The sequence below is a fragment of the Camelus bactrianus genome, chromosome 19 (genome assembly GCF_048773025.1).
Source record: "Camelus bactrianus isolate YW-2024 breed Bactrian camel chromosome 19, ASM4877302v1, whole genome shotgun sequence".
NCBI classification, from domain to species: Eukaryota; Metazoa; Chordata; class Mammalia; order Artiodactyla; family Camelidae; genus Camelus; species Camelus bactrianus.
The window spans coordinates 46,643,043-46,651,486 of record NC_133557.1 but is presented as its reverse complement, the minus strand read 5'-3'; the positions used below and the strand labels follow the sequence as shown (position 1 = coordinate 46,651,486).

At 39.6% G+C, this 8,444-nt stretch overlaps 2 pseudogenes; one reads left to right on the top strand and one right to left on the bottom strand.

The window, feature by feature from the left end:
• Positions 1-3,527: 3,527 nt before the first annotated feature.
• Positions 3,528-4,137, bottom strand: LOC105078546 (translationally-controlled tumor protein pseudogene; annotated as a pseudogene).
• Positions 4,138-4,721: 584 nt separating this feature from the next.
• On the top strand, positions 4,722-5,846 carry LOC141573986 (mitogen-activated protein kinase 7-like; annotated as a pseudogene).
• Positions 5,847-8,444: the final 2,598 nt, after the last annotated feature.

The following is an 8,444-nucleotide window of genomic DNA, read 5'->3' as shown; positions in this document are numbered from 1 at the left end:
AGGAAATACACACACACACACACACACACACACACACACACATATTGTTTTTTGATTAACAGAAACAGTTTTTAGATACTGTTTAGGACATAATTAGTGTGGCAGAGTTAGCCTTATAAACCTCAGGTAATTGACTATGAACCTTCCTTTCTCCATCTAACAATTTGGGTGCTTTGTGGTTGGGGAAAGAAGAAAGTGAGTTTCCTGACCGTTCTTATCTATATTATAGCCCTTACCCTGGAAATTCCTACAGGTGTATATTAAAAAATGATAGTATCCAAAATGATTTAAATATTGTACATTATAATTCATCAATCACAAATGGGGTCCCAATGTAACAAAATTTTGGAGGGAGGTCTTTTATACATTTATGTTGCTATGTTTGTTATCTGAACAGAAGGAAGGTAAGAACTGAACTCACTTTGTATTTGTAATAGTCACTTCAGTAATAAGCTATGCAATGCACAAAAGCCCACCTAGCTTCAGTTTTTAAATCTCCGTGATTCACAGACTGAGCTAGTAACACCAGAGCCCTCTGCAGCTGCAAGGGATAGGTGACATTTATGTTTTATTATTTATTAGGTATCTCCGAGTCAAATTCTTATTGGCTAAAGAGACAACAACAATCTATCGATAGGATGAAGTATCTCCTAGTGCTTTGTGGAGAACCTTGAAGTGACCACATGTGAATCTGTACAAAAACAGAGTGATTTTTCCCTTTTGTAAATGTCCTACTAGTGTAAATAAAAAAGTAACTCTAAAGAACATAAGTGAATTATTTGAATCTCTGTCCCATATTGCATAAGAGCTATTGGAATTATTATTGAGATAATTTAGTTCACTGTGCACAAGCCATCAGGAATAAAAAGCTACCAAGTGCTGCAATACATAATCAGGCTTTTTTCTTCAAATATAGACCCAATGTACTTGGGAAACAGTACAATGCAACCATCAGTGATGCAATCATCAATTCTATACCATATTTTTTATTATTACACTTTATTATTTCACTCAGCAATAAATCCCCAACAACTGAAAGGTATTGGACATCAACTGTGGCAAAGCATTCTATGGGACACTGAGAAAAAAAATAAATTTGAACAGGACAGAACATTTATGCAACAAGATAGCAAATCCCTTAAAGAGTACATTTGAAGTGTTAGGGATGCATGGTGGGTTAAAAGAAGGAGTCAAGCACCATGAGCTATAATGAGCTCTCAGTTCTCCCTCCCTCTCAGTTGTTTTGCTTTGTCTTTGCAGCAGAAGTGCTACTAGGAATAGAATGTTTGAGCTGTTTTACCTTAAAACATTATAGACAATAGACAGGAGCTTCCTCACGTTGATAATATATACACAAAACCTCCAGCTAACATCTTACTAAATGATGAGAAACTTGAAACTCATCTATGACCAGGAACAAAGAACAATATGCCCTCTTACTACTCCTTTGCAACACCAAAATGGAAGTCATTGTTGCAATAAGTCAGAAAATAAAAGTTATTCAGGTTGGGAAGGAAGAACTCGAACTGTCTTTGCCCAGAATTGACTTTGATTATCAACGAAATCCAAAAGAATCAACAAAAACTTCCTGGAACTATTAAGCTGTTATAGCAAGGTTTCAGGAAACAAGGTTAATATACATAAGCCAATTGCTTTCCTATATATCAACAAAGAATAAGTGGGACTTGAAATTAAAACACATTATCATTTACATCAGCATTCTTGAAAAAATATTCAGGTGTAACTCTAACAAAATATGTACAAGATCTATACGAGGAAAACAACACTGAACTCTGAGGGATAAAACAAAAGAAGTGAAGAAAGGTGACATCACAAAGATATGGCTGAATAAGACATAGTTGTTCATGCCTCCTTCCAAACAATAAAAATTTAGCATCTATTTACAGACTAAAGTGCCTTGAGGGAGTCATGGGATCCAGCACCATATGCCATGGGACCCAGGAGGAGCCTTGCCCACCTGCACTTTGAGTAATAGGCTTGTAGACCTTGATCTTGGCTGTTGGCCCTGAAGTGGTCCATGAACTAGCTCCAGTTCCTCCCAGCCATGATCCAGGGGCCCCTGAAGAGCCCTGTCTCAGATAATCACTCACACATGAAAAAGCCTATCTGGAAGTCCAGTCTTTGAATGGAGAAGTCCCAGCACACTGTTGGAACAAAAAAGTATGAGCGTGGATGCACTGGAGATAGAAGAAAATTTTGACTTGACCCACATCAACCCTTCCCCAACGTGGCAGAGTTCAGGGCCAAGAGAAATCATTTCAGCTCATAATTTCTCTTATTTCAATACTTCACTTTCAATAATGAATAGATCATCAAGACAGAAAAGCAGTAAGGAAATACTGGACTTGAGCTATACTTTAGATCAAGTTGACCTAACAAATATAAAGAGAACATTCCTTTCAACACAAGCAGAATGAACATTCTTGTCAAACACACACAAAACAAAACTTTCTCCAGATTGATGTTATAGTCTTTTTTTTTTTTACAACTCAGCCTCATTTTTTGAAGTATAGTTGATGCACAATATTACATAAGTTACAGGTGTACAACATAGTGATTTAAAATGTGTAAAGTCTATACTCTGTGGTTATTATAAAATATTACCTATATTTCCTGCATCATACAATATATTCTTGTAGCTTATTTTATACATAATAGTTTGTACCTCTTAATCCTCTACCCTTATACTGTCCTTTCCCCCATCCCTGTTCCCACTGGTAACTAGTTCTCTATATCTGTGAGTCTGATTCTTTCTCATTGTCTTCATCAATTTATTGTATTTTCAGATTTCACATATAAGTAATATTGTATAGCATTTGTATTTCTCTGTCTGAGTTTCACTTAACATAAAACCCTCCAAGTCCATCCATGTTGTTGCAAATAGCAAAATTTCATTCTTTTTATGGCTAAGTAATATTCCATGGCATTTTCAGAGAATTAGAATAATTTTAAAATTTGTATGGAAATGCAAAGACCATGAATAGCCAAACCAATCTTGAGAAAGAGTTGAGTTAGAGGAATCACACTCCCTGACTTCAAATTTTACTATAAAGCTACAGTAATCAAAACAGTATAAAACTGGCACAAAAACAGACACACAGTTCAACAGAACAGAATAGAGAGCCCAGAAATAAACCCACACACCCAGAGTCAACTAATCTTTGACAAAGGAAACAAGAATAGACAATGGAAGAAAGACAGTCTCTCCAATAAGTGGTGCTGGAAAACTGGACTGCTACCTGTAAAAGAATGATATTATAATATTCTCTTAACACCAAATACATAAAAAAAAAAAAAAGAAGAAGTGGATTAAAAACCTAATGTAAGAAGAGAATTCATAAAACTACTAGAGGAAAACATAGGCAGACTATTCTTTTTTGTTTTTTTTTAAATTTAAATGCATTTTATTTTTAGACAACCTATACATGTTTTTTCTCTCAAAAACAATGCCTCCATTCCAAGTAAATCAACATCAAAATAAATGAAGCTCAAGATGGCATCAGTTCCACTTGTTTTTAAGTCCTGGTGTTGTGTGGATGAAAGCAGTGGCCAGCCAGTTATGACGACAGGTGACAGATCCAAAGTAGCAGCCAAATTTGTTAACATTTTTCCATTTCTAAACCATCCTCAAAGAAAATCATATATGGGGTCACACCATTCTCACGGTAGTCCAGCAAAGCCACCATGCCATCTGGATTCATGTTTTCACTAATAAAGAACTGATAGTTTTTGAAATTAGCAAGGATGTGCTTGATTTGTTCTGCAGCCCCTGTCATAAAAGGTTTTACTCTTTCTGGTCACTGTTCTTCAAGTTTCCCTTTGATTGACTTCATGTAATCTTTGATGTACTTTTTGTAGGCTTATTTTGTGAAGCTGGTTTCCTGCAAGTGATGGTTCATGACAATATCGACATCAGTGATTACTGTGCTTTCGATACCTTCGCCCTCGGGCCTTCAGCAGAAGCATTTCCACCAATGAGCGAGTCATCAATGTTAACCTCTGTCCTACTGACCATCTTCCCCTCCACCTCCAGACACAGCCCTCCGCAACCTCCCGGATCTTGTAGATGTCGGAGAATATCTCATTATGGCTGATGAGGCCCCAGTAGATGATCATGATGGCGGCTGGAGGGAGACAACGGCGGTGCTCTCTTAGCTGGAGATCCGAGCGAGAGTGGTGCCGCTGGAGCGGCGCTTGGGGAGAGGGGGGCGCGGGCAGAAAAGGCAGACTATTGTTTAACATAAATCATAGCAATCATTTTTATCTGCTTCTTAAAGCAGAGGAAATAAAGCCAAAAATAAGCAAATGAGATCTAATTAAAGTCTTCTGCACAGAAAAGATGACCACCAACAAAACCAAAGGACAATACTGAATAGGAGAAAATATTTGTAAGTGATATGACCTATAAGGGGTTAATATGCAAAATATACAAGCAGCTCATACAACTCAAAATTTAAAAAACAATTAAAAAATGAGCACAAGATATGAATAGACTTTTTCTTCCCAAAGAAGACAAGCAAATGGCCAACAAGCACTTAAAAGATGATCAATGTCACTAACATCAGGGAAATGTAAATCAAAACCACAATGAGGTATCACCTCACATCTGTCAGAATGGCTGTTATTAAAAAGAACACAAATAATGAATGCTGATGAGGATGTGGAGAAAAGGGACCCCCTCACACACTGGCCAGTGAACATACTGCCTCAACATTGAGATGCCCAGTCCCTGGGGCCCCAGTGAGGACTGTGCCATGGAGTTCCACCCTCCCTCGCCAGCCCCACCTCCTCGCCCCCTTCCTGATACCATTGATCTTACACTGCAGCCCCCCACCCCCCCAACCCCTACCCCTCCCGCTAGCCAGTGAACCAGCCCATCCGAAGAGGGATGGGGCCATCTCAGACAACACCAAGGCAGCCCTCAAGGCCGGCCCTGCTCAAGTCTTTGAGGAGCTGGCTCCGAGGTGGCCCCAGGGCCCCTCTGGAAGCCCCTGAGCCTAGGAAGCTGGTGACAGCCCAGGAGCGCCAGCGGGAGCGGGAGGGGAAGCTGTGGCGGTGGCAGGAGCCGGAGCGCCAGAAGCGTTGGGCCGGGGCCTCTGGGGGGGCCCTCCCCGACCCTCTGGCGGGGCTGCTGCTCAGCCACAATGACCGACGTCTGCGGGAGCTCTGGACTCACATGGCCCGGCCCCCTGCACCCACGACCCCCCTCCCAGCCCTCTCGCCAGCCCCCCAGCACAGCCTGCCTGACCGACTCCCGGCCCCCCAAGCCTGCACCTGCCCCCTCCAGACCGCCACCACCTCCGGCCTCCTGGCCCCACCGCGGGCTGCCGGGGCCCAGCGCCCTGAATGTTCTGCCTTGCTTCCCCTCTGGCCCACCCTGTCCAGATCCTGGGGGCCCCCTCAGCCATCCGTCTCAGAGTCACTGAACGTCAACCTAGTGACCCAGCAGCTGTCCAAGTCGCAGGTGGAGGACCCCTTGTCCCCTGTGTTCTCGGGCACACCAGAGGGCAGTGAGGCTGGCTAGGGTGTCGGCTTTGACCTGGAGGAATTCCTAAGCCAGTCTTTTCACATGGGCATGGCTGATGGGCCCCAGGATGGCCAGGCCAACTCTCCCACTCTTGGCCTCCCTGCTTGCTGACTGGCTTGAGGGCCAAGGCATGATCCCTGCAGACGTTAAGTCCCTGCAGTGTGAGATCCAGATGGATGCCCCCATGCTGCTGGCTGGCCTTCCTGACCTCCAGGAGCCCTGAGGCCCATAGTCTGTGCCTTGCTGCCAGGGGCGGACCCAACTCCAAGGCCGCAGGAACGTTCCCCAGGGCTGTGCCCTGGGCCTGGCCCGGCAGGGGAAGTTCAGCTTGTGTTACTCTGCAGGGTCATCTCAGACCCACCCTGCAGCCTTAAGCAGCCACCTGAGCCACCAGTGAGCCACAGCAGGATTGGAAGAACCCTACTCCCGAGTGGGTGTAAATTGGTGTAGCCACTGTGGAAAGTTGCATGGAGGTTTAAAAACAAAAACAAACAAACAAAAACCATATGATCCAGCAACTCCATTCCTGGGTATATATCTGAAAAAACAAAAATACTAAATTGAAAAGATACATGCATCCCAATGTTCACAGTAGCAGTATTTACAATAGCCAAGATACAGAAGCAACCTAAGGGTCCATCAACAGACGAATGAATAAAGATGTGGCATATACACACAAAATTACTCTTAGAAAATTTAATAAGATTGAAATCATACCATATTTTCTGAGCACAACTGTATAGGACTAGAATCCAGTAATATAAAGTAAACTAGAAAAGTCCAAACATGTGAAAATTAAATAAGAGACTCCTGAACAGAAGAAACACATTTCTGAGTAGAAGAAAAAACAAAAATAGAAATTAAAACATATCTTGAAAGAAATGACAATGGAAACTCAACATAATAAAACCTGTAGGATGCAGTAAAAGCAATTGTAAGAGAGAAGCTTATCACAATAAATGTCTACATCAAGAAACAAGACCTCAAATTAACAACTTAACTTTCATCATAAAGGGCCAAAAAAAAAAAAAAAAGTAACAAACTAAGCACAAATTTAGCAGAAGTAAAGAACTAAAAAAGATCACAGCAGAAGTAAGAGACCAGAAAAAAAATAGAAAAGATCAATGAAACTAAGATCTGGTTTAATTGAAAATATTTATTAAATTGACTAAACTTTAAGTATAATAACTAAAATGAGAGAGAGAAGACTCAGATAAATAAAATCAACAATGAAAGAAGAGGCATTACAATAATACCACAGAACTGCAATGATCATAAGAGACTATGAGAGTTATACACCAACAAGCTGGTTAAGCTAGAAGAAATGGATAGATTCCTGGAATCATACAATTAACCAAGATTAAACCATGAAGAAACAAAAAAATCTAAACAGATTAATAATGACTAAGGAAACTTAATCATCATTAAAGATCTCCCAACAAAGAGAAGTCCATGACCAGATGTCTTCACTGGTGAATTCTATCAAAAATTTAAAGAAGAATTACCACCAATTCTCAAACTTTAAAAAAATAAAGTGGAGTGAACATTCCCAAACTCATTTAATAAGGCCAGCATAATCTCGATACTGACATCAGATAGAGTAAGTACAAGGAAGCCAATTCCTAGCCAGAACAATTAGGAAAGAAAAAAGGACCTGAATTGGAAAGAAAGAAGTAAACTGGCTTTGTTTGCAGATGATATTATCTCATATATAAAAATCATAAAAATCCCACCAAAAGACAATTAGTACTAATAAACAAATGTTAAAATTGCAGAGTTGAAAGTCAGCACACAGAATCAACTGCATTTTTATACCCTAACAGTGAGTCATCTGAAAAAGACACAAATAAATGGAAAGATATCTTGTGTTCATGGATTGGAAGAAATAATATTGTTAAAATGTTCATACTATCCAGTCATCTATAGATTCAATGAACCCTTTATCAAAAATTCCAATGGCATGTTTCACTGAAACAGAAAAAAAAATCCTAAAGTTGGTGTGGAGCCACAAGAGACCTGAATAGCCAAAGCAATCATGAAAGAAGAACAAAGCTGAAGGCATCACACTTTTTTTCAAACAGTATTTAAAAACTGTACTATTTGAAATACTGTGGTACTGGCCACATAGACCAATGGAACAGAATGGAGAACTCAGAAGGAAATCCTCTCATATGTGATCGAGTAATATTTGACAGTGGAGCCAAGTTTACTTAGTGGGGAAAGATAGTCTATTCAATCAATGGTGTAGAGAAAACTGGATAATCAGATATAAAAGAATAAAATCAAAGCCCTATATTATACCACTCCAAAATGAACTTGCAATGGATTAAATATTTATATATGACATGAAACTCTAAAATTTCTAAAGTAAAAGAAAGAGAAAGCTTTTTGACTTCTGTATTGCCAGTGATTCTTTTGGATATGACACCAAAAGGAAAGGCAACAAAAACAGGAATAAATAGGGAGGCTATATATTAAAAAAAAAAAAAAAAGCCTGCACATTGATACAACCAAAAAAGTAAAAGGCAAACTATGAATGGGAGAAAATTTTTGAAAAGCATGTATCTGATAAGGGTTTAATATCCAAAATATATATGGAACTCATATAATTCAAATGCAAATAAAATAATCTGTTTTTAAGATGCCAGAGGAACTGAATAGCCATTTTTTCCAAAGACTATATACAAATTGCCCAGATTTGAAGCCTCTAAAAAGAAACATCATTAATCATCAGGGAAATGCAAATCAAAACCACAATAAGAAATCTTATCTATCACCTCTTACCTGTTAGAATAGCTACTATAAAATAGGGGAGATGAGTGTTGGCTAGGATGTGATGAAAAAGAACACTTGTGCTTCGTTAATGGAAATATAAACTTTTGCAATCATTGTCTGG